Source organism: Hemitrygon akajei, chromosome 22, assembly GCF_048418815.1.
Source record: "Hemitrygon akajei chromosome 22, sHemAka1.3, whole genome shotgun sequence".
Lineage (NCBI taxonomy): Eukaryota > Metazoa > Chordata > Chondrichthyes > Myliobatiformes > Dasyatidae > Hemitrygon > Hemitrygon akajei.
This window is the reverse complement of record NC_133145.1, coordinates 16,506,510-16,533,498: the sequence shown is the minus strand read 5'-3', so window position 1 is coordinate 16,533,498 and position 26,989 is coordinate 16,506,510. Positions and strand designations below refer to the sequence as shown.

The following is a 26,989-nucleotide window of genomic DNA, read 5'->3' as shown; positions in this document are numbered from 1 at the left end:
AACCCTGTACCTGCTTTCTCTCCATACCTCCTGATCCCTTTAGCTACAAGGGCCATATCTAACTCCCTCTTAAATATAGCCAATGAACTGGCCTCAACTGTTTCCTGTGGCAGAGAATTCCACAGATTCACCACTCTCTGTGTGAAGAAGTTTCTCCTCATCTCGGTCCTAAAAGGCTTCCCCTTTATCCTTAAACTGTGACCCCTCGTTCTGGACTTCCCCAACATCGGGAACAATCTTCCTGCATCTAGCCTGTCCAATCCCTTTAGAATTTTATACGTTTCAATAAGATCCCCCCTCAATCTTCTAAATTCCAGCGAGTATAAGCCCAGTCGATCTAGTCTTTCTTCATATGAAAGTCCTGCCATCCCAGGAATCAATCTGGTGAACCTTCTTTGTACTCCCTCTATGGCAAGAATGTCTTTCCTCAGATCAGGGGACCAAAACTGCACACAATACTCCAGGTGTGGTCTCACCAAGGCCCTGTACAACTGCAGTAGAACCTCCCTGCTCCTGTACTCAAATCCTCTTGCTATTGGAAAGTAGTTAAAAAGCAGGACCTCAAGGGTGGTAATTTCGGGATTGCTGCCTATGCCAAGAGACAGAGAGGGTAGGAACAGGAAGTTATGGCAGATGAATGCATGGCTGAAGAGTTGGTGTAGGGGGCAGGGGTTCAGATTTCTGGATCATTGGGATCTCTTCTGGGGAAGGCCTGACCTGTACAAAAAGGACGGGCTGCACCTGAACTGGAAAGGGACCAATATCCTGGCGGGCAGGTTTGTTGGAGCTGTTGGGGAGGGTTTAAACTAGTTTGGCAGGGGGGTGGGAATCGGAATGTGAGTGCAGAGATTAGGGTAGAAGGACAAGGGCATGATGCTACGTGTTCTGAGTTGGTGAGGAAGGACAGGCAGGGGACAAAACATAAATATAGCCAGTTAGAGGGCTGAAATGTGTCTCTTTCAACACTAGGAGTATTAGGAATAAAGGGGATGAACCTAGAGCATGGATCAGTACGTGGAACTATGATGTTGTGGCCGTTACTGAAACTTGGCTGGAGGAAGGGCAGGATTGGCTGACGCAGGTACCAGGGTTTAGGTGTTTTAAAAGGAATAGGATGGGAGGTAGAAAAGGGGGAGGAATAGCATTACTGGTCAGGGCTATAGAAAGGGAGGATGCCGTAGAGGGAGTGTCCACTGAGTCGGTGTGGGTGGAAGTCAGAAATAGGATGGGACTACAACCAAGGTTCATGGATTAAGGGTGAAAGGTGAAAGCTTTTAGGGGACTATGAGGGGAAACTTCTTCACTCAGAGGGTCATGAGAGCATAGAATGAGCTTCCAGCAATAGTGGTGCATGCAAGCTCAATTTCAACATTTAAGTGAATTTTGGGTAAGTACATGGATAGTATGAGTATGGAGAGCTATGGTCTCAGTGCAGGTCGATGTGAGTAGGCAGTTTAAATGGTTTTGGCATGGTAAGATGGGCCAAATGGCCTGTTTCTGTGCTGTATTTTTCTATGACCCTATAATGAGGCAGGGCTAAACAATCAATTACAGGAAACCACGTGGAACTTAAACTGTTGGTGGAACACAGCAGGCCAGGCAGCATCAATAGGGAGAAGCACTGTCGACATTTCGGGACAAGACCCTTCATCAGGACTAACTGAAGAGACAGATACTAAGAGATTTGAAAGTAGTGGGGGGAGGGGGAAATGTGAAATGATAGGAGAAGACCGGAGGGGGTGAGATGAAGCTAAGAGCTGGAAAGGTGAAAGGTGATTGGCAAAAGTGATTCAGAGCTAGAGAAGGGAAAGGATCATGGGACGGGAGGCCTTGGGAGAAAGAAGGGGGGGGGAGCACCAGAGGGAGATGGAGAACAGGCAGAGTGATGGGCAGAGAGAGAGAAAAAAACAAACAACTAAATATGTCAGGGATGTGGTAAGGGATGGAGGGGCATTAACGGACATTAGAGAAGTCAATGTTCATGCCATCAGGTTGGAGGCTACCCAGCCAGTATATAAGGTGTTGTTCCTCCAACCTGAGTGTGGCTTCATCTTGACAGTAGAGGAGGCCATGAATAGACATATCAGAATGGGACGTGGAATTAAAATGTGTGGCCACTGGGAGATCCTGTTTTCTCTGGCAGACCAAGCGTAGGTGTTCAGCGAAACAGTCGCCCAGTCTGCATCGGGTCTCACCAATATATAAAAGACCACACCCGGAGCACCGGACGCAGTATACCACACCAGCCGACTCACAGGTGAAGTGTCGCCTCACCTGGAAGGACTGTCTGGGGTCCTGAATGGTGGTGAGGGAGGAAGTGTAAGAGCAGGTGTAGCACTTGTTCCACTTATAAGGATAAGTGCCAGGAGGGAGATCGGTGGGAAGGGATGGGGGGGACGAGTGGACAAGGGAGTCGCGTAGGGAGCGATCCCTGCGGAAAGCAGAAAGAGTGGGGAGGGAAAGATGTGCTTGGTAGTGGGATCCTGTTGGAGGTGGCAGAAGTTACGGAGAATTATACATTGGACCTGGAGGCTGGTGGGATGGTAGGTGAGGACAAGGGGAACCCTATCCCGAGTGGGGTGGCGGGTGGATGGGGTGAGGGCAGATGTGCGGGAAATGGGGCAGATGCGTTTGAGAGCAGAGTTGATGGTGGAAGAAGGGAAGCCCCTTTGTTTAAAAAAGGAAGACAACTCCTTCGTCCTGGAATGAAAAGCCTCATCCTGAGAGTAGATGCGGCGGAGACGGAGGAATTGTGAGAAGGGGATAGCATTTTTGCAAGAAACAGGGTGGGAAGATGAATAGTCCAGGTAGCTGTGAGTGTCTGTAGGCTTATAGTAGATATCAGTAGATAAGCCGTCTCCAGAGATGGAGACAGAAAGATCAAGAAAGGGGAGGGAGGTGTCGGAAATGGAACTTAAACTGTTCTCCTTCCCAGTTAAAGGAAGATTTTATAACAGATGTGTGAAATTATGAAGGTGAGTTTCCTAATAAATACTTTCCAATGGCCTTCACTGCCAGAGAATAGCTCATCAGAGGATATTGTAATTGGCAAAAGAACCAGAAAGGAAAAGAGGACAGCAGTTTTATTCGGGTGACTATGGTCCAAAATCCACTGTTGTGGATTTGAACGATAATCACCTGATTCAACAGCATCTTCCCAATCAGAAATGGATACCTTTCTGAGAAAAGTAAACGTGCGAAGTTAAAGGACAAGAAAAGGAGGTTAAACTAATTGGACACAAGAAGGCCAGAAAGAAGCACAATGAACTGAATGGACTCCCACTCTGCTGAGTGAGCCAATGGCTCTGCTTCCTTCTGCCCAGCTCCATTTGAACTCATTTAACATCAAATCTTTCTCAGCATTCCCTACGTCCATACTCCATTATGATAGTTCCCCTATTTACAGGTCCCTAACCCATGAATCTTTATTATATCGCAAATTTACCAAGAGCAGTAATAAAAGCAGATCCTTGTTAATCCATCACCCTCATCTCTAGAAGCCTTAGCTATAGCTCAGGATGGGGTTTGAGTGGGCGCAAGGATTGAAGGCATTGGCTTTGCTTTTCCAAATATTAATTGGAAAGGAAATTCCGTTCTGCAGCAGAGAATGTCAGATAAGCAGTGTGACATTTAAAAATACTGGCGAGGTGCAGAGAGCTAATGAATGTCATCAACAACCTATGGAGCCTGATGTAGTGTTGTTTGATAATGTCATACATAGATAGCATGTACAGTACATAAAATTTCAGAGGAAGCCAGAAGTAATACTTGCAGAGTGATGAAGGTAGGGAGTGGCTCCAGGGAAAAGATGAAAAACCAGCACATGTTATTCCAATTATGTCTGACTAGGTGGGAAGTTGTCCAGTTGAGGACAATCCTGTATGGCAGGACAACGCAGGAAAGACAGAAGTTGAGGATGCTGTGCCCAACATCAGTGATCACTGCAGTCAAATAGAGAAGGTGTTCACACCAGCTGAAAGCAAATAATCTGTGACTTTGATGCTAGCGCTGTGACAGAGACCGGATCCTGACCATAGAGAATGCACAACTGATGTCTTCAAATCTGTGTACAACAATCCAATCAAAAACATTTAAAATAGGATAACATGATATGGTGAGATCGTAGAAAACAGGATGATCCATTAAAAATCTGATTAATGGCCTTCTGGTGTTGCTACTAATTCTTCTATCCCGAAGTCAATAACATTCCTTCTGAATCTCAAAGGATAAACTATGTACCATTCTTGTACAAAGATCTATATCCACTCTTGGATTAACTTTATCAATACCGTTTTCTCTTAATCTTTTAAGATTAATTTTCATATTCCTGCTCTATATAATACAAAGTTTCTCTCTTAAATTTGCAATACAAAGGTTAGGGATATTCTGTTTGCACTTTTTAAACATTGAGCAATGCTTCAAAAACTGTGATGTCAGCATATGCTGATTAGCAAATCAACTGAAAAAAGGTGTGCATTTCCATTGTGCCCCTCATGACCACAGATCATAACCACAGTGCTTTATTGTTAATGATGTAGTCCTTTGGATGTGCAGCTTATGGAGGACTACATGAATGTGGCAGCTAATTTGTGCTCAACTGTCTCCTAGAAATGAGATTGATGACTAGATTACACAGTTTAACATGAGATTACCTAAGGAATTACAGAAGAGCCCCAGTTTTGCTTCTAAATGATGCAATGGAATTTTTATAAACACCTGAAAATGTGTCTGAAATTTAGTTCAATGTCTTCTCATTCACAAGAAAGCAGCTCCAACACTGAAGCATTCCCTCACTCCTGAATCAGAGCAACAGTCTGGATTAAGGAATCGTATCACTGACTGAAGTAAAATGTCCAACAATCGGTGCTTATAAACTTCGGGAGTGAATTTAAGGCAGCAAGGCAAAGCAGCCTCACAACTCCAGCGAACTCACACAAAATGCTGGAGGAACTCAGCAGGTCAGGCAGCATCTATGGAAAAAAGTACTGTTGACTTTTCAGCCCAAACGTCAATTGCACTTTTTTCCTTATAGATGTTGCCTGTCCTGCTGAGTTCCTCCAGCATTTTGTGTATGTTGCTCGGATTTCCAGCATCTGCAGATTTTCTCTTGTTTGTGGTTTGGTCACAACTCCAGTGACCTGGGTTCAATCTGGGTGCAGTTTCCACTTTCTCCCTGCAACTGCATGGGTTTTCTCTGGGTGCCCCATTTTCCTCCCACATCCCAAAGATGTGCTAGCTGGTTAAATTGCCCTAGTTTCCAGAGCTTTCTTCGTGAAACTTTTTACCCTAAATTCCTTCCCCCAATCAATTTAGTTACTTCACCTTATGTAGAAGCGACCTGGGAGCAAATTTACCCAAAAGGGGCACCTGGGAGAAAATAAAGCAGCAGGGCAAAAGAGAAAGGGAATGGGACTGAAGGATTACACATCTGGGAGCCAACACAGGTCCAGATGGGCTGAAAGGCCACTTTCCCTACTGTCATAAATAAGGAAATCAACTACATAAGGGAACAAGGAGTTAAAACAGGATCTAGAGAGGAAAGGGTATTGACTATAACAAAGCTACAACAAAGGAGATTGCAACAGTAGGATAGCGACAAAGCTATAGAGGTGTCAGAACATTACGTGAGATGTGAATCATACAGCCTCTAGAGAAACAAAGGATTGAAGAATTTGTGGTTCTTAGTTAGTCGTCTAGATAAAACCAGCTGCAAATTCATACTTACTAAAATCAGCCTCAACTAGAAAGTGTTACATTTGCTGCATGCAGTTGGAAAGCTTTTCTGAAGTTGGGATTGTAAGGAAGATTGTCTGTTGAAATGGTAGTGCTATTGATTTCAGTTTATATTACATTTATCCTTCATCTATTAACTGTTAAGTAAGTCTACGTGAGATGAACAAAACAGTATTCACAAGACTGGCTAGGATAAATTTGTGTTTAATAATTGCAAGTATTGAAAACCAATGGGCAGCTTAGACATTAAACTTAATTATATTACCAGCGCAGTCAGAGAGCTTCAGTTGATAACAAGTTATTATACTGACTCAGAACTGGCAGAAAAGTGTTTTTTGTTCATTGAAAACTTGAAAGGTAAATGCCATGTATGTGAAAGAGGTGCCAACAAATTCATTATAGGACTAAATTTGAGAGGCTAAGTACAACATCCTACAACTATACAGCAATTTACAATGTGCCACTAAGTGGGGATGTGACAAGTTCAGAACAAGCAAAATACAGTGGACACTGTAAACATGAAATTTAAATATAAAATGCTGAAATAGGCAGCAGCTGACGAATGTCCAGTGGAGTGCATTACTGGAGCACATTGTGCTCAACCTGACTGCTGCCTGTACTCACTCTTTACATTTTTCCCACAAGCAAACTTACATTCTGCTGTGAGACTGATCAGCTTGGAAGTCGGAATTCTCCTACCATCCTCCCTGCTGTCAAAGACCTTCTGAAATGTTAGTGACATTTCTGATTCAAGTTTAATAAGTGCTTGGAAAGATTGGTCATGTCCCACATCAAGGATGTAATGCTGGCTACCTTGGATCAGCACAAGTTTGCCTACAAGGCGAATAAATCAACTGAAGATGCCATTTCTATCAACCTTCATACTGTCTTGGAACACCTGGAGCACAAAGACACCTATGTCAGGATGCTTTTCACGATTATAGCTCAGCCTTTAACACCATACCACCTGCTGACTGTCAAGCTCCACAATTTAGGTCTTGGGACATCAACCTGTAATTGGATCCTGGATTTCATCCAGATGGTGAAACTAGGCAAGTACACAACAATCACCCTAACCCTGAACATTGGTGCCCTGCAGGAGTGTATGCTGAGCCCACTTCTCTACTCCCTCTACACCTATGACTGCACTCCTGCTCATGCTACAAACTCAACCATCAAATTTACAGATGACACAACAGTAATTGGCCTAATCACAAAGAATAATGAATCTGCATATAGAGAGGAGGTGCTGAAACTGTCCGATTGAAACAGGAACAACAACCTATCACTCAACAACATGAAGACAAAAGAAATGATAATTGATTCAGGAAGGCAAGAGGTCCCGAATAATCCCCACTATTCATAAATGGTGAACTAGTGGAAATGGTCTTGCTTCAAGTTTTTGGAGATGATCATCACCGAACAGCTCTCTTGGTCCAACAACACAACCTCGATAGTAGGGAAGACACAACAGTATACTACCTGAGGTGCTTAAGGAGAGTTAATTGGCCCCAAATATTGCTGGCCAACTTACATCGATGTGCAATAAAGAGCATATTGACAAACAATATGGTACTCTAGATGCATCAAGACAGATCACAAAGTACTCCAATGAGTGAGAAGGATATCATAGACCTGGAAACAATCTACAACTCTTGATGCCTCAGACGCACTTGTAACATCTTTGAAGACCCATCCCTTCCCAGACACTATCTATTCAATCTCCTGAAATCTGGTAGGAGATACAGAAACATCTTAGTCAAGATAGTAAGATTGAAAATCAGCTTCTTCTAAGAGCTGTTGTGCAGCCGAATAATGCTGCAACTGGTTTGCAATGACCTTTGAGTGGTATGGATTTTTACGAACTGTTATAAGACCATAAGACTTAGGAGCAAAGTGAGGCCATTTAGCCCACTGAGTCTGCTCTGCCATTCCATTGTAGCTGATCCCAGATCCCACTCAACCCCATACACCCGCCTTCTCGTTATATCCATTGATGGCTGACCGATCAAGAAATGATCAATTTCCACCTTAAACATACCCATGAACCTGGCTTCCACCTCAGTCTGTGGTAGGGCATTCCACAGATTCACCACGTTCTGGCTAAAAAAAATCCTCCATACCTCTGGTCTAAAAGGTCACCCTCAATTTTGAGACTGTGCTCTCTCATTCTGTATACTCCCACCATCCGAAACATCCTCTCCACATCCACTCTATCTAGTCCTTTCAACATTCAGTAGGTTTCAATGAGATCCCCCAGCATTCTTCTACATTCCAGTGAGCACAGGCCCAAATCTGCCAATACTCTTCATATATTAACTTCTTCATTCCTGGAATTATCCTCATGAACCTCCTCTGGACTCTCTCCAATGACAACACACCCTTTCTGGGATACGGCGCCCAAAACTGTTGACAATACTCCAAGTGCAGCTTGTCTAGTGTCTTTTAAAGCCTCAGCATTATCTCCTTGCTTTTACATTCTATTCCCTTTGAAATAAATTCCAATGTTGCATTTACTTTCTTTACCACACACTCAACCTGTAAAATAATCTTCTGGGAGTATTGCACAAAGACTCCCAAGTTCCTCTGCACCTCTGATGTTTGAATTTTCTCCCCATTTAGATAATAGTCTGCACTATTGTTCCTTTTACTAAAATGCATTATCATAAATTTCCCAACACCATATTCCATCTGCCACTTTTTTGCCCATTCTCCCAATTTGTCTAAGTCCTGCTGCAATCACATTGCTTCCTCAGCACTACCTACCCCTCCAACTATCTTCGTACCATCCATAAACTTTGCCACAAAGCCATCAATTCCATTATCTAAATCATTGACAAACAACGTGAAAAGTAGTGGTCCCAATACTGACCCCTGAGGAACACCACTAGTCACTGGCTGCCAACCAGAAGAGGCCTCTTTTATTCCCACTCACTGCCTCCTGCCTGTCAGCCATTCCTCTATCCATGCCAGTATATTTCCTGTAATGCCATACAATTTTATCTTGTGTGGCACCTTATCAAATGCCTTCTGAAAATCCAAGTAAATGACATCCACTGCCTCTCCTTTGTTCACTTTCTTTGTTACTTCTTCAAAGAACTCTAACAGACTCGTCAAGCAAGATTTCTTTTCACAGAAACTATACTGACTTTGACTTACTTTATCATTAGTTTCCAAGAACCCTGAAACCTCATCCTTAATAGTAGACTCCAACACTTTCCCAACCGCTGAGGTTAGTCTAACTGGCCTATAATTTCCTTTCTTTTGCCTTCCTCCCTTCTTAAAGAGTTGAATGACATTTGCAATTTTCCAGTCTCCAGGACCATGCCAGAATCAAGTGATTCTTGAAAGATCACAACCAATTAATCCACTCTCAGGACTCTGGGGTGTAGTCCATCTGGTCCAGCTGACTTAAGGCCTTTGAGTTTTGAAGTTAATTGACATTTTTTCTTACATCCTTCACATACATGAGGAATAAAAATCTTTACTTTATGTCTCCGTCTAAATGTGCAATGCGCAATCATAGTAATTTATAAAAATTTATGATAAATAGAGCAGTCAAGTGAATAGAAAAGTGCCTAGCACTTTTTCCTTTGTAATAGCAATGGCACTCACTCCTACCCCTGACACTTATGGACCTCTGGCACACTGCTAGTGTCTTCCACAGCGAAGACTGATGCAATGGAGTGCTATTAATTTTTTTTAAATTAAGCCATACCACGTGTTGTAAATATCAGTTTTGCACAGACTGGAGTAGCACCACAATCTCAATATCTTGAGCAATGATTGTAAAGTTCTATTCTAACAGATGTATATATATTTTTAAATTAATTATAAAAACAAAAAAATAATTTAATTAAAAATACCAACTGCAGTGATACAGATGAATATTTTACAATATTCCATAATTTACTGCAGATAAAACAAACCTCCTCTGAAAGATTTCATTGTGATTTTTACTGACAGTGAAAGCAATTGCCTTTTCCAAACTCAATAAAATCAAACATTAATATTTCTTGAACAAACTACAGATTAAAATTGTCATTCTGTAACTTCCAATTCAACCTCTTTTATAATGAAACCCATGAAAACCAACACTCAATCATGTAGCAAATTTCTATTTCATCATTGCTTAGGTTGATCAACATATGAAACAGACAGAAAGACTCTCAGCCACACCCCATTCAGAAACAGGACAGCAAGTAAATCAAGCAAACAACATGTGATGCTACCTCTTATGAGAGATCAGTGAGAACCTAAAAAATATAAACTAGGAAGTCCAGCCAAACTATGTGAAGAAATTTTCCAGCTCTGCAATTACATTTTGTCCAGTTTCCCACGTCATCAGCAGTGATGGAAGATGCAAATGACAATACCATTAAATGCCATGTATTTGTTTACTTTCATCAAAATCACTGAGCTCCAGACCCTTATCGAACATGAAATATAGACTTACATTCCAGATATTAGATGAGAGGGATTGTTGCCTGACCACTGAATGTATTACAACAAAAAATGCTGAAAACAAAGACTGGATGCAAAGAGCAGATCAGAGGATTGGAATTCTGCAACAAAGAATCCCCCATAGACCCCACGATCTACAGGGCATATCAGGAATACTACAGAATAACCACCACTTGCCTGGTTGATTACAGATTCAGAATTAAGTTCGGAAATTCAACATCATCCATGACAAGACAGATCACTTCATCAGCACTTGAATACTTCCCTCCAAACTCCGAATAATCTCTTCTGATGGTAAAGCTCACAAGCTACTGATGTACAGAGGTCGGCAAAATATGACCTGCCTAGCATAGTATATTCTAAGGCATCCATGCTGGGAATATCTGCCTCAGAGAGTATTGATATTCCTTTATTTATCCCTTACGTTTGAAAGTTTCTGTAGAGACAGCATTGGTGTGTTTTTCTTCCCCCCGGCACATTTGTAGGCAGTACAAATCTCAGAAGTATATAGGAGGGTAGGGACCATTGGTTCCTGCTAGACCATGAGTATTACCATAAGACATAGGAGTAGAATTAGGCCATTTGGCCCATCGAGTCTGCTCCACCGTTCAGTCATGGCTGATCCTTTATTTTTCCTTCCTTAGCCCCACTCCCCAAGTCGCCTCCCCGTAACCTTTGATGCCATGTCCAATCAAGAACCTATCAAGCTCTGCCTTAAATACACCCAACGACTGTGGTAATAAATTCCACAAATTCACCACCCACCAGCTAAAGAAACGTCTCCGCATCTCTGTTTTAAATGGATGTTCCTCTATCCTGAGGCTGGGCACTCCTGCCCCAGACTACCCCGCCATGGGAAACATCCTTTCCACATCTACTCTGTCTAGGCCTTTCAACATTCAAAAAGTTTCTCTCCACCAAATCTTCATATCAGATTCAGATTCAGTTTATTGTCATTTAGAAACCACAAATGCAATGCAGTTTAAAACTGAGACAACGTTCCTCCAGAATGATATCACAAAAGCATATGACAAAACAGACTACACTAGAAAATCCACATAACATTTGGCAATCCCCAATCCAGAGTCCGGAGAGGCTGCTGCGTATTAATACTGCGCTACCGTCTTAGCGCGTTCCCCGGAAAGGAGCTCCAAATCCACCAAAAGCCATCTATTCCATCATCTAAATCACTGATATACAGCATAGAAAGAAGCGGTCCCAACACTACCCCCTGCCGAACACCACTAGTCACTCGCAGCCAACAGAAAAGGATCCTTTTATTCCCACTTGCTGCCTCCTACCAATCAGCCAATGCTCTAAGCATGACAGTAACTTTCCTGTAACACTATGGACTTTTAACATGTAAGCAGCATCATGTGTGGCATCTTGTCAAAGGCCTTCTGGAAGTCCAGATATACAACATCTACTGCATCCCCTTTATCTATCCTTCTTGTAGTTTCCTCAAAGAATTCCAACAGGTTCATCAGGCAAGATTTTCCAGTAAGGAACCATGCTGACGTTGTCCTATCTTGTCCTGTGTCACCAAGTACTCCATAACATTATCCTTAACAATTGACTCCAACATCTTCCTAACCACTGAGGCCAGTCCAACTGGTATATAAATTCCTTTCTGCTGCCTTCCTCCTTTCTTAAAGTGTGGAGCGACATTTGTAATTTCCAGTCCTCTGGCAGCACACCAGAGTCCAATGACCTTTGAAAGATTGTTTCTAATGCCTCCACAGTCTCTACCACTACTTTCAGAACCCTAGGGTGCAGTTCATGTGGTACAAGTGACTTACGTACAGTACTTACGTAAGTACTTACGTACTTCCCGCAGATACCAAAAAACACGGATATTCAAGTCAGTGGACTTTAGGACCCGGCAGAGCACTGGAGCTGATTTAACCTGTCTCAGTGCAGTGGACGTTAGTACCCAGCAGAGCTCGGGACCCACCGCCCACAGTGTTTCTGGAAAACGCTCACAATTGAAAATAAAGTGGAAATAATAAAGCAATCAGAAAGAGGTGAAACGCCATCGGTTATTAGAAAAGCGTTAGGCTATAGTCGGGATAAAGTGAGAATAATGGAGCATATGAAGGACCTGCCCTGATGAAAGCTACAATTATTACTAAGCAACTTAGTGGTTTAATTATTGAAATACATATGTTTCTTAACTGTTTTATATGGGCAGAAAGGTAAAATATATACTATATACCAAGCCAAACGTTTGACTAACTGACGCTAAAAAATACCGGATGTACCTGTTCCGACTTAGAGAACTTCCATTTTTTTTCGATTCCCAATCCATGGTAACCTATGCACATCCTCCCATATACTTGAAATCATCTCTAGATTACTTATAATACCTAATACAATGTAAATGCTATGTAAATAGGTGTTATACTGTATTGTTTAGGGAATAATGACAAGAAAAAAAGTCTGTACATGCTCAAACAACAAGTGCTGGAGAGAGAACTTCCAGGTTTTCCCGATCCGCAGTTGGTTGAATCCGCGCATGCAGAACCTGCGGATAAGGAGGGCCAACTGTACCCATAAGTCTTTCAACTTGTTGAGCATTTTCTGCCTTGTAATAGTAACTGCACTCACTTCTCTTCCCTCGCTCCCTTCAAAATCTGGCACACTGCTAGTGTCTTCCTTAGTTAAGACTGATGCAAAATACTTATTTAGTTCATCTGCCATTTCGTTGTCCTCCGTCATTACTTCTCTGGCCTCATTTTCTAGTGGTCCTATAGCCACTTCCATCTTTATTTTTTCACATACTTGAAAAATCACTTACTATCCATTTTGATATTGTTTGTTAGCTTGCTTTCAGGTTCATCTTTTCCCTCCTAATGCTTCTTTCAGTTGCTCTCTGTAGGTTTTTAAAAGCTTCCCAATGCTCTATCTTACCACTAATTTTTGTGTTGTTGTATGCCCTCTCTTTTGCTTTTATGGCAGGACTGATGTCTAAATCTTCAGACACCTCTTTTCATCAAATGGAAAAAAGGTGCTGGTACAGGTAGTGGTGAGAAATGGCTCCCAGGATAGAGGAAGTAGCCCATACTTTCCACAGTCTTGCCATAAAACATCAATGTCCAGGAACAACGTGTTGCAGTGGGGCAGGTTGGTAGAGGACCTTTGCTTTGCTGATGCTGAGTTTAAAATCCATTCTGAGAACAAATCAATGGTGGTGCTCGTCTAAGTGTATGTAAATGGCGAAATACCGCAGTTTACCATTAAGGTTTTGATAACCTTGGTTCAATTGTGTTATCCATTCGTACTGAAATTTAGCTCCATTCTCATAGAAATTAGTCTCCAATTGACATTTGTTCCTCAGTGACATGCAAGCCATGATAAAAACAACTGGGTCAAAATAAAGCAAATCTCAGTGAAAATAGTCAAACAAGGCTACCTCGCTGTCCAATAATTTTCTCAGTCTTTCTCCACCAATGCCACACAATGGCTGCAGTGTTTACCATCTATCACACAACTTGCCAAGACACAGCTCCATCAAAAGGAGAAGGGCAGTGTTCAAACTACATTTATTATCAAACTATGTATACCATATACAACCTTGAGATCCACCCTCTTGCAGGCAGCCACAAAACAAAGAAACACAAAAGAATCTATGAAAAACACCTCCCACAAGACTGTCAAACATCCAATGTACGAAAAAAGAACAAATCATATAAACAATAAAAAAAAGTAAACTAATAATACAAAGGATATGAACCACAGAGTCCCTGAAAGGGGTCCACAACCATGGAGCTAGATCAGTGCTGCTCTGGTTCAGGCATCCCAACTGCTGCAGACCACAGCTACAGTCAGTCCAATGCTGAGGTGAATAAAGCCTCATGGCGGCTATGTACAAAAAGGGTCAGAGGTGCCTCTACTTCCTGGGGAGACTGAAGCCTTTTGAGTATGCAGGACTCTCCTTTGCATGTTCTACCAGTCTGCAGTCACAAGTACAATCGCTTATGTGGTAGTGTGCTGGGGCAATGGCATCAACATGGGTGATGCCCACAGGCTCAATAAACCAATTAGAAAGACTAGCTCTGTTATAGGAGTCAAACTGGACATACCAGAGGCTGCTGTAGAACAAAGGACCCTCCGGAAAATCCTGGCAATTTTGGACAATGTTTCTCACCCTCTGCATGCCACCTTGGCTGAACAGAGGAGCACTTCTAGTAACAGACTAAGGCTACGTCCACACTAGACCGGATAATTTTGAAAACGCCGGTTTTGCGTAAAAACGATAGGCGTCCACAACAGGCGTTTTTGAAAATACCTCCAATCACATTAAAACGGGTATTTGGGTGAATCTCCTCCTACTGGGCATGTGCAGGACACATCTACAGATAACAAATGATGAGGAAACAGTATACTATTTCTGTTTCTGCAGCGGCATTGAAACCTGCAATGTGGAGGGTAGGATCGACGCACATCACAGCGACCAATGTACAGCGTCTTCACCCGACTCTGACAGTTTGGACCAAACAACAGGTGATGGCTATGACAGGTTTGGTGTCGAATCTCACCGTGAAAGACTTGGAGCACGTTTGTCCAGCTACAGACTAGAAAAACTTTAAAAGAAATTGCCAAATGACAGACAGCTGCTGGCTCTCGTGCAGGAGGACTTAAAACTGAAAAAACAAATACTGGAGCGTATGGAGGCAGCTGACAGGGAGTTCACAGACAGTACAACCCGGCTGACGACGAACATTGAAAAACTGACGAACTCTGTTGCAGAGGGATTTGCAATGATGAGGAACATGATGTACTTTTCACTACCACAATACCAGCCTCACAGCCACTACAATAGCTACATATACAGACACACAGACCCCCGGGTGGCCCCACCATCTTCCCCACTCCCACAGAGGGGTCACCCTGGAAACATTTCCTACAGCCATAGGCACGTCATGACAGCGTTTTTAAAAAGCTTTAAAAACTTTTAGTGATGGTTCCCATTACCATCACTATCATCAAGTATGCATGACCAGGCACATAGGCAAAACTAAGATGAAAATGAGATCATGACTTCCTTTCATCAAATCTCACTTCATACATGATGAATGAGGCAGTGAAGAACTGGACCCTGATTTATTTTTACGGAACAGTTTTGTCCCAATACCCTAGGTGTATATTCGAAGACAAGAGGGGAAAATGGTCAAAAGTAGGTGGTTGATCACAGGTTTGGAAACAAGATCAGATATCCATTCCCATCACACGTATTTTTTTTAATTTAAGGTCATCATATCAAAGAAGTACATTTTGAAAGGAAAGTCAACAATTGAAAGGATAGTCAAAAGGAAAGTCACTGGTTTATTGGCGGATGACTGAACATAGAACAGTACAGCACAGTACAGGCCCTTCGGCCCACAATGTTGTGCTGACCCTTAAACCCTGCCTCCCATATAACCCCCCACCTTAAATCCCTCCATATATCTAGCTTTTAAATTTCTATCTAATAGTCTCTTTAATTTCACTAGTGTATCTGCCTCCACCACTGAATCAGGCAGTGCATTCCATGCACCAACCACTCTCTGAGTAAAAAACCTTCCTCTAATATCCCCCTTGAACTTCCCACCCCTTACCTTAACGCCATGTCCTCTTGTATTGAGCAGTGGTGCCCTGGGGAAGAGGAACTGGCTGTCCACTCTATCTATTCCTCTTAATATCTTGTATACCTCTATCATGTCTCCTCTCATCCTCCTTCTCTCCAAAGAGTAAAGCCCTTAATCTCTGATCATAATCCATACTCTCTAAACCAGGCAGCATCCTGGTAAATCTCCTCTGTACCCTTTCCAATACTTCCACATCCTTCCTATCGTGAGGCGACCAGAACTGAACGCAGTACTCCAAGTGTGGCCTAACCAGACTTTTATAGAGCTGCATCATTATCCCGCAACTCTTAAACTCTATCCCTCGGCTTATGAAAACTAACACCCCATAAGCTTTCTTAACTACCCTACCTACCTGTGAGGCAACTTTCAGGGATCTGTGAACTTGTACACCCAGATCCCTCTGCTCCTCCACACTACCAAGTATCCTGCCATTTACTTCATACTCTGTTGAAGAGCTACACGGCCACAGATATAGCGAGGACCAGGCCTTGAGCCATAGTGTTGGCTGCTTGGAGCCGCCCAGGAGAAAGGCAGAGTCAGTACACTCTACTGGAGTGCCAGAGGCAGAATGGTGCAGCCTCTATGCTGGGATCAGTGCTGTCCTCTAGTGTTCACTTAGCAGAAGACAAGATATTGTGTTCAACTGCAGACTGCTGCAACATTCATGGACTTGGACTATATTTTATTCTTTTGTGTGACTACATTTTACTCTGTCTTATACGTGCCTTGGTACGTGACTGTTGGTACTGTGTTTTGCACCCTGGTCCCGGAGAAATGCTGTTTTGTTCTGGCCGCATTCATTGGTAATCATGTATAGTTGAATGACAATTAAAATTGAACTTGATATAAACTACATGGCATAATTTTAAAGACACAGCTGATAAAAAAGATTCATGGGTTCAAAAGTGTAAGAAGCTTTTTAAAAAAAACATGGTAACCTGGGTTTTAAAAGAATATGGTACCGAAAACCAACTTTAATAGATCACTAATCAGACCTCGGCTGAAATATATCAGGTGGCACGGTTACTTACTGGAATAGCACACAGGCCAAGAGCTTCAGTTATATAGAGAGATGAGAGAGGCTGGGATTGTTTTCATCACAGCAGTAAAAGATAAGACTTAACGGAGAAGAGTTTGCGGAAGAGTGAACTGAGAGGAAGAATGTCCCCCTTGCAGGAGGATTGGTAATAAATTACAGACCTCTCAACACATTTTATTTGCATACCGAGGGGCCACTCATTGTTCTACACAGAAAACTGCTACTGTATCTTCATGTGGTATAAAGATCTGAGACATCATAAACTAAACCACACTCATCTGCTCATGTTTCTATTTACGGGATCTTTCCATGTGCAAAATGGCTGCTATTCATTGGCTTTGGTGTTTCATGAAGTTTCTGAGAACCATCCAAAGCACTTTCAATCAGTAAGCATTACTGACGATAGATCATGTGCAAATCTCTAGGACCAACACGATGCTTACAAATCCAGGCCCAAAATAGTGGATTACTACCTTCAAAAAGACAGAAGCCACTTTCCAGAATGAAAACCATTATTCTTTAAGCAATCATTTAGGTTCTAAGCATGTATAATTAGCAATAAACAATGAGGCATAGAACAAAATCCAATGTGATGTTATCAGGCATGTAACCCTTCACCCATTGGTTCCTGACATACAAATCTCTAAGTCCCTCCACTAATTATTTCCAAAATATTAATAGGCCCCTGGGGCACTCCAATGTACAAAATCAAAACAGCAGCAAGAAGTTAAACATTAATGAGGGCTGGGAGTCATAGAAAAATTAACCAGTGGACAGCTAGAAATTAGTAACAGGCAGATCAGCTGCCAGCAGAGTATGTTGTTTAAGGTATGTTGCTTAGAGGGCACCACAAATTGAATTACATGCTGCCGGGCTTGATGGATCAGCAGTTAAGAGAGTGTTTGATTCAGCAATAAAGAGGGGGTACAAAGTGGATTATAGACAATGAAGTACTTCTGAAGGGTAGTCAGTGCTGTAACCCAGAATAAAACACAGCAGTCAATTTGCAAGCTCTATGCTTTCACGGATACTCATGTGCTAGCAAGCAGATAACCTGGTTTGATGGTGCTGGAGGATACCATTAGAATAACATTAGCCAGTGCACTGGTGAGAATACCATGCCTTTCCTTCAAGTGGTACTCTTATGATTTGAGGAAGTATAGAGAGCTTCAGTTTAATTCTTTGAGAATACGATAAGCATCTCAGAATAGCAGTCCCTCAGCATTGCCCTGTAGTGTCACACAAACACTGTCATTCCAGGCCCTGAAGTGTAATCTGAACTCACAGTTTTTGATAGAGGAGAGTGCTACCAATGCAGCCATGGTTATGACCTCTAAAGATGTTTGAACATCCCAGGTTTCTCCAGCTTTCCTGTTTTTTCCTCAGCTTTCTGGCAACTGCAAGATTTCACTGTTTGTTTTATTTACTTAATTATTTATTGGGATACAGTGTGGAGTGGCCCTTCCAGCTGCACCGCCCAGCAACCCCCAATTTAACCCTAGCCTAATCACAGGACAATTACAATGACCAATTAACCTGAAATGTAGGAAGAAACGGGAGCACACAGAGGAAACCCACACAGTCATGGGGGGAAAATACAAACTCTAAGCTTAAAGGCAGAGGCAGGAATTGAACCCAAGTCAAGGGTACTGTAAAACACTGTGCTAACCCCTATGCTACACGTTGGTGCATCTTTGGGGTATGGCCATGAGACAAAATTCAGATCCTCTCAGCTATTTGCCAACTATTTAGCAGCATGAGTAATTGCATCAGGTGAAAAGAAGAATGAACTGGGTTGTAATGGTATTTGTGGTCTAACAATTGAAAATCCACATGGACCACAATCACATAATTAGCAAGATATCTTCATGGGAGACCCAATGCAAGTCTAAAATACTGAAATTTTGATGAAGGAAACAGGAGGCGCTTCCACGTGGTGAAAAGAATGAAAGGACAACATAGAAAAAGGATTGGATCTTTACCCTATAATGAATTACTTCAAAAAGTACAACTATACTCACCAATAATTTAAAAATGAACTTCAGAACTATTTTTGTTACTTTTGTGTAAATGGGATATGTAGATCATCTTAAGTGGAATATTTTAAGGGTAAATCAAAGAATAGTCTAAGAAAGAATTACACTGATAGATGAAAATTATTGCAAAGAAGGCTTGAATGAAATGTAAACTCCAATGTGATTTACACAGGTAGAATAGCCCAATTCCGTCCTGCATGTTCCATGTAAATCAATATATTTTGCATCCAGTAATGGAGGATAACTGATTTCACTTTCACTGTCACCTCCCCTCACTTCCACAAAGACACGGTGTTTTCAGAGGACAACTGTCAGTCTTTAGCTTGACTTGTGCTTTCCCTGATACTCCAACTTTGAAAGTACTGGCAGCCACAGAGGTTCTGTTGTCAGGATGCCAACACCCACTCATCACAATATGGCTCAGTGTCACATCCAATAACTGTACTGTGACAACCAGACTGTTCAGTGGAAATTGAACCCCCGCCAAGTAGGATGCAAGGAAGAGAAAGTCGTGGAAACTAATCACTCTCCTGTGAATGTACCAGCTTCATCTGCCCAGCTTTCCAAAGCATACATGGCTGATCACTCAACATTCATCTTTTTTTATTCTCTAATTTCTGAAAGTAGCATCAGGAAACTCTTTAAAAATATAAAAGTGAAATTGGCTCAGGTTTGCATGTCTCCACTCTACTGTGGCAATGGGCAATTTACTTGAGAGGTTTGCCCCTCCTTCCCCATATGCTGCCTGACCTCTTGAGCTTTTCAGACATTTAGTTTCAGATCTCAAGCACCTGCAGTTTTTTGATTTCCATCTGGGAAACACAGAGCTCCAGCAATGCATGTGCACCCAAAAGGCCAGCAGTTTTGCTCACTGAACCACCATAATGCAGAGCTACATGCAAGGTCCTGGGCATCAGAACACTGATGTGACAGGAGGGGAAAATGGTCAAGAGAGAAGGTAGTGTGAAATGGGTGCTGGAAATCAGCACAGCATACATACTATTAGACATTACTTAATACATTGAAAAACATCTTAAGTAAAATACTGTAGATGCTGGAAACTTGAAGCAAACATCTGGAAGTTCTCACCTTAGTTCTTTGAAGCATCTAAGAATGTATGGACAATAATGTATTAACCAATAGTGTGGATATGGGTTAGTATATTTGTCCACTGTACACCAGACAATATTAATCTACACTAAAAGGTGTCTGTTGCATTTCATATTTCCTCATGACTATTTGGCCTATTAAGTCTGTGATCACTCTCAAGTATCCCCCGCCCTCATTTTATTTTCCATGTGACTTATTCTCTCTCACATGTCTATCAACTCCCCTGACTCTCCAGCCACTCATCTGAGTAAGGGCAATTGACAGTGACCAACTAACCTGAAGCACATCCTTCAGATGCAAGGGAAACCAAAGCACCAGAAGACAACCCAGCTACAGAAAATAAGGAAAAATTCCACACACAAAAAATAAGAGCAAGAGGATAAGACATGAAAGAATAGAACCTATCAAGTGTGACAGTGGGAACGTGTATGGAATCAGAGGAAATAGCAGAGGTACTTAATGAATACTTTACTTCAGTATTCACTATGGAAAAGGATTTTGCTGTTTGTAGTGATGACTTGCAGCGGACTGAAAAGCTTGAGCATGTAGATATTAAAAAAAGAGGATGTGCTGGAGCTTTTGGAAAGCATTAAGTTGGATAAGTCGCCGGGACTGGATGAGATTTACACCAGGTTACTGTGAGAGGTGAGGGAGGAGATTGCTGAGTCTCTCGCGATGACCTTTGCATCATCAATGGGGACGGGAGAGGTTCCAGAGGATTGGAGGGTTGTGGATGTTGTTCCTTTATTCAAGAAAGGGAGTAGAGATAGCCCAGGAAATTATAGACCACTGTGTCTTACTTCAGTGGTTGGTAAGTTGATGGAAAAGATCCTGAGAGGCAGGATTTATGAACATTTGGAGAGGTATAATATGATTAGGAATAGTCAGCATGGTTTTGTCAAGGGCAGGTCGTGCCTTATGAGCCTGATAGAATTTCTTGAGGATGTGACTAAACACATTGCTGAAGGATGAGCAGTAGATGTAATGTATATGGATTTCATCAAGGCATTTGATAAGGTACCCCATCCAAAGCTTATTGAGAAAGTAAGGAGGCATGGGATCCAAGGGGACATTACTTTGTGGATCCAGAACTGGCTTGCCCACAGAAGGCAAAGAGTGGTTGGAGATGGGTCATATTCTGCATGGAGGGTGGTGACCAGTGGTGTGTATCAGGGATTTGTTCTGGGACCCTTACTCTTCGTGATTTTTATAAATGACCTGGATGAGGAAGTGTAGGGATGGGTTAGTAAGTTTGCTAATGACACAAAGATTGGAGGTGTTGTGGATAGTGTGGAGGGCTGTTAAAGGTTACAGCAGGACATTGATAGGATGCAAAATTGGGCTGAGAAGTGGCAGATGGAGTTCAACCCAGATAAGTGTGAAGTGGTTCATTTTGGTAGGTCAAATATGATGGCAGAATATAGCATTAATGGTAAGACACTTGGTAGTGTGGAGGATCAGAGGGATCTTGGGGTCCGCATCCATAGGATGCTCAAAGCAGCTGCGCAGGTTAACTTTCTGGTTAAGAAGGCATACAGTGTATTGGCCTTCATCAATCGTGGAACTGAATTTAGGAGCCAAGAGGTAATGTTGCAGCTATATAGGACTCAGTTCTGGTCACCCCACTACAGGAAGGATGTGGAAACCATAGAAAAGGTGTAGAGGAGATTTACAAGGATGTTGCCTGGATTGGGGAGCACACCTTATGAAAACAGGTTGAGTGAACTCAGCCTTTTCTCCTTGGAGCAGCAGAGGATGAGAGGTGACCTGATAGAGGTGTATAAGATGATGAGAGGCTTTGATTTTGATTGTGTGGACAGTCAGAGGCTTTTTCCCAGGGCTGAAATGGTTTCCACAAGAGGACACAAGTTTAAGGTGCTGAGGAGTAGGTACACAGGAGATGTCTGGGGTAAGTTTTTTACTCTGAGAGTGGTGAGTACGTGGAATGGGCTACCGGCAACAGTAGCGGAGACGGATAGAATAGGGTCTTTTAAGAGACTTTTGGATAGATACATGGAACTTAAAGGGCTATTGGGTAAGCTTAGTAATTTCTAAGGTAGGGACATGTTCGGCACAACATTGTGGGCCAAAGTGTCTGTATTGTGCTGTAGGTTTTCTATATTTCACACACGACTGAGTGGGCATGGGGGGGGGGGGGGTGGTCAGGATCAAATCCAGGTCGCAGCACTTCCTGTTGTACCGCTGTGCTGTCCCTGCTCTAACATCTCCATAAAAGCAAGGTAATTCCTCAGAAAAGATATCGTGAATGAAGTGTAGCTGCATAAAGATCATAAGAACATAAGAAATAGGAGCAGGATTAGGCCATCAGGCCCATCGAGCCTGCCCCACCATTCAATAAGATCATGGATGATCTGTCTGTAAACTCAGCTCCATCTACCTGCCTTTTCCCCATAACCCCTAATTCCTCTACTATGTAAAATCTATCTAAGTTTCTTAAATATATTTAGTGAAGAAGCCTCAACTGCTTCCTTGGGCAGAGAGTTCCACAGATTCACCACTCTCTAGATAAAAGTTTCTCCTCATCTCCATCCTAAATCTTCTCCCCTGAACCTTGAAGCAATGTCCCCTAGTTCTAGTCTCACCTACCAATGGAAACAACTTTCCTACTATCTTATCTATCCCTTTTTAAATATTTCCATAAGATCCTCTCTCATTCTTCTGAATTCCAGAGAGTATAGTCCCAGGCGACTCAATCTCTCCTCATAGGTTAATTCCTTCATCCCTGGATTCAACCTGGTGAACCTCCTCTGCACTGCCTCCAAAGCCAGTATATCCTTCCTCAAGTATGGAGACCAGAAATGCACACAGTACTCCAGGTGCAGCCTCACCAGTACCCTGTATAGTTGCAGCATGACCTCCCTGCTCTTGAATTCAATCCCTCTAGCAATGAAGGCCAACATTCCATTTGCCTTCTTAATAACCTGTTGTAACTGCAAGCCAACTTTTTGCGATTCATGCACAAGCACTCCCAAGTCCCTCTGCACAACAGCATGCTGCAATCTTTCACCATTTAAATAATAATCTGTTCTTCTATTATTCCTTCCAAAGTGGATGACATCACATTTACCAGCATTGTATTCCATCTGCCAGACCTTGGCCCACTCACTTAACCTATTGCACCATCTCGGATCGCAAGACCCTGCAGCGGATAGTGAGGTCAGCTGAGAAGATCGTCAGGGTCTCTCTTCCCACCATTACAGACATTTACACTACACGCTGCATCCGCAAAGCAAACAGCATTATGAAGGACCCCACGCACCCCTCATACAAACTCTTCTCCCTCCTGCCATCTGGGAAAAGTCACCAAAGCATTCCGGCTCTTACGACCAGACTATGTAACAGTTTCTTCCCCCAAGCCATCAGACTCCTCAATACCCAGAGTCTGGACTGACAGCAACTTACTGCCCCCTACTGTGCCTATTGTCTTGCTTATTATGCCTGCACTGTTTTGTGCACTTTATGCAGTCCTGGGTAGGTCTGTAGTCTAGTGTAGTTTTTTTTTTGTCTGTGTTGTTTTTACATAGTTCAGTGTAGTTTTTGTACTGTTTCATGTAGCAGCATGGTCCTGAAAAATGCTGTCTCATTTTTATTGTGTACTGTTCCAGCAGTTATGGTTGAAATGACAATAAAAAGTGACCTGACGACTATCTAAATCACTCTGCAGACTCTTCACATCCTCTGTACAATTTGCTTTTCCACACAGTTTATTGTCATCAGCAAATTTTGCTACACTACACTCAGTCCCCTCTTCCAAATCATCGATGTAAATGGTAAACAGCTGAGGTCTCAGCACCGACCCCTGCAGCACCCCTGTCACCACAGACTGCCAACCAGAGAAACACCCATTTATACCAACTCTCTGCCTTCTATTGGTTAACCAATCCACTATCCATACCAATACACTTCCTCCGACTCCATGCATCCGTATCTTATTTATAAGTCTCTTGTGTAGCACTTTATTGAATGCCTTCTGGAAATCCAAGTAAACGACATCCACCTGCCCCCCTCTATCCACTGCACTCATTATGTCCTCAAAGAACTCCAGTAAGTTTGTCTAACAGGACCTGCCCAATCCATGCTGTGTCTGTCTAATGGAACAAATCCTTTCTAAACATTTTGCTATTTCTTCCTTAATGACAGCTTCAAGCATTTTCCCAACTAAAGATGTTAAGCTAACTGGCTTATAGTTGCCCATCCTTTGCCTACATCCTTTTTTTAAAATTGGCATGACATTTGCTGTCTTCCAATCTGCCAGGACCTACCCAGAGTCTAAAGAGTTTTGATAAATGATTACCAACACACTTCTAAAACCTCCACCAATTCCTTCAGCACCCTGGGATCAAGCACATGAGATCAAGCTCAGTCACCTAAAGTAGAGCACTCACTAAACTGGATGACAGGAAAGTTGCCCAGCATCTCCACTGTAACTAGCTCCAGTAATGGCATTATTAGGTCTTTTAGCATTTTCAATTTGATTATAAAATGTCATCTGATTTAATCCACTATTTATTTTTATAAAGTGATTAACTTAATTTGCAATCATTGAAATCATTAAAATAAACCTGATCTTTCAAGATTTCTAAAAACTTCAACTGGTTCTTGCTCAGACTGTAATCACTTTTAAGATTAATTAATTTTAAGCTTAAAATAATTCTAAAATAATTTCTGATATTAATTCTCATGATGCCATGAGAATTTCACAAATAAAAATCTTTGAAGTATTAGAAGTTATAAATTATTTAGAGTTTATAAAATATTATCAATTCTAATTTGATTAGAAAATGTTCCACAATTCCTGCCTGATCAAAGTGTCTCCTTTCATTGTAAATGAAACACTAACAAAAGCTGTTATCACAGTTTTTGCTGCCATCTGATGGTTTATGTAATCAGCCTGTGATACCAGATGTGGTCCACTGTATGTAAACTCCTCAAGGAAACAAACCAGGAACGTATGAAGGAGTTGCAATTGAGGTAGGACTATATATTTTAAATCCATCTCTCTGTTTTACCTTTTAGATATTTTTGTGAAGTGTTTTCCACCCCAAATTGCATCACAAGATGAGACAGGAGGAGCCAGAGACAATATGCTTTTTAACAAACCCTATGAGTGTCCTTCTGATGTCTTGACCAACACTCATCCTGTACCACCAAACTGTTGTTCAAGGGATGCAACGTGCAGTATAAAAAGGTGTACTTCCTCATATGGCAGTCACTACATGAGAGTGTAATGATTATGTTACTGCACCAGATCCCCAAAGACTTGTATTAATAATAAGTCAAAGTCTGAATCTCAGATTTGCATACAACAACACAAATCACAAGCTGAAGGTGAATGAGCCTAGGATTTACATTCCAGTTTCAAAGTCTCAGAATGGGAGCAGCACCATGGCACAGCAGCCAGTATTGCTGTCCAACAGCTCCAAAGACTTCAGCTCTACCTTGACCTCAGGTGTTGTCAGTGTGGAGTTTGCATAGTCCCAGCACAATCATGTCGGTTTTCTCCAGGTGATCTGCTTTCCTCCCATATCTCAAGGACATGCTAGTACATTAACACGTACATTAGCTGGCTGCTGTAAATTACTCCTTGGTGCTGGTGTATGGGAAAAGGAATTGAAAGGGAGTGAATGGGCATGTGTGAGAGATAAAGTTGTAGAGATAGAGGGAAATAAGGAGAGGGCATGGGACCAATGGAATAGTTCACCTGGCATCTAGCATGAACCTGGTAGACACAATGACTTTCTGTGTCACAACCAGGGCAAGATATGCCAAAATCTTTTCACGACCAATGAAGTATTAATGAAGAATGGTCACTCCTGCAATATGCACACAACATAATTCCACAAATAATCATATAAACAATGACCACATTGTTTAACCAGATTGTTTGAGATACAGATTGACAAGAGAGAAGCTAGAACTCCCTCATATTCTTTGAAAATGCCTTGTAACATTACACATGCTGTAAGGATTCAGTATGAAACTGAAGTATTAACCTTGACTTTCTGTTCGTGTCTCTGGTGGGCTTCTGAACCCATGACCTTGAGATTTAAAGGCAAAAGTCTACCTGCTAATTTATAACATAGCACTGTGAGTAGGATTTTCTGCTTTAAAAAAAGTATCAGTTCTCATTATTTTATGCCCAACTGATAAAATCTGTTAATGATTTGGGATTTTTCTGCCTATGTAAATATATTATACATTCCTATATTACTATGCAAGCCTTTGGCTTCAAATGAAATAGCACTCACAGTCATTCAAAAGGCCGTTGGGTATCTTATAATACAAGGCAGTATTTGAATATTATAAAGCATGCTGAAATAATTTATTTTCTTCCTTTGCAGAACTTTTGATCCCTCCAAGAGGACCACAACTTAGTCGTGGTTTGGAGGTTTATGTGCCTCAATGACCCAGAAAGCTATGTTGGCTGGAGTTGGGGTTTTATGTTTTGTCTCTTGGTAGGGTCACCCATGCCAAACAGGTCAAAGGATAGAGCCAAATTAAAAGTGGTCCACTGTTCTTCCAGGTTCAGGTGTTCAGCTCAGTGCTGACAACCCTGACTGCTAACGCAAAACTGTTACAGATATAGCAATGAAGAACTGTTCTATATCTGAGTGTGATGTTGTTCCTGAGTCTCCACCCGGGACTTGCATGGCTGACAGTGGTGAAAACCAAGAGAAAGGAATGGGCACGATGAACACTGAACACTGCCAAAGATGGAGGACCTTCACTGTTGCCCGAAATGCCTGTGGTGTAACAGACAGTAAGTAAGAAAGAATCTTTGATTACTGTCTATCTAATTCCAATCATTATATTACACAATTTTTGTTGTTGTTTCCATGTACAAACAGTGGGAATAGAATAACATCAAATTTGAGCACCTGGTATCATTATCCATGCTACACACACAAAATGTTGGTGGAACGCAGCAGGCCAGGCAGCATCTATAGGAAGAAGTACAG

The 26,989-nt window shown here is 42.0% G+C and overlaps 1 protein-coding gene across 2 annotated transcripts in view; it reads right to left on the bottom strand.

Moving 5' to 3' along the window:
• spata20 (spermatogenesis associated 20) overlaps positions 1-26,989 on the bottom strand; it is a 467,506-nt gene that overhangs the window by 294,829 nt on the left and 145,688 nt on the right. The gene's annotated exons all lie outside the window — the stretch shown is intronic.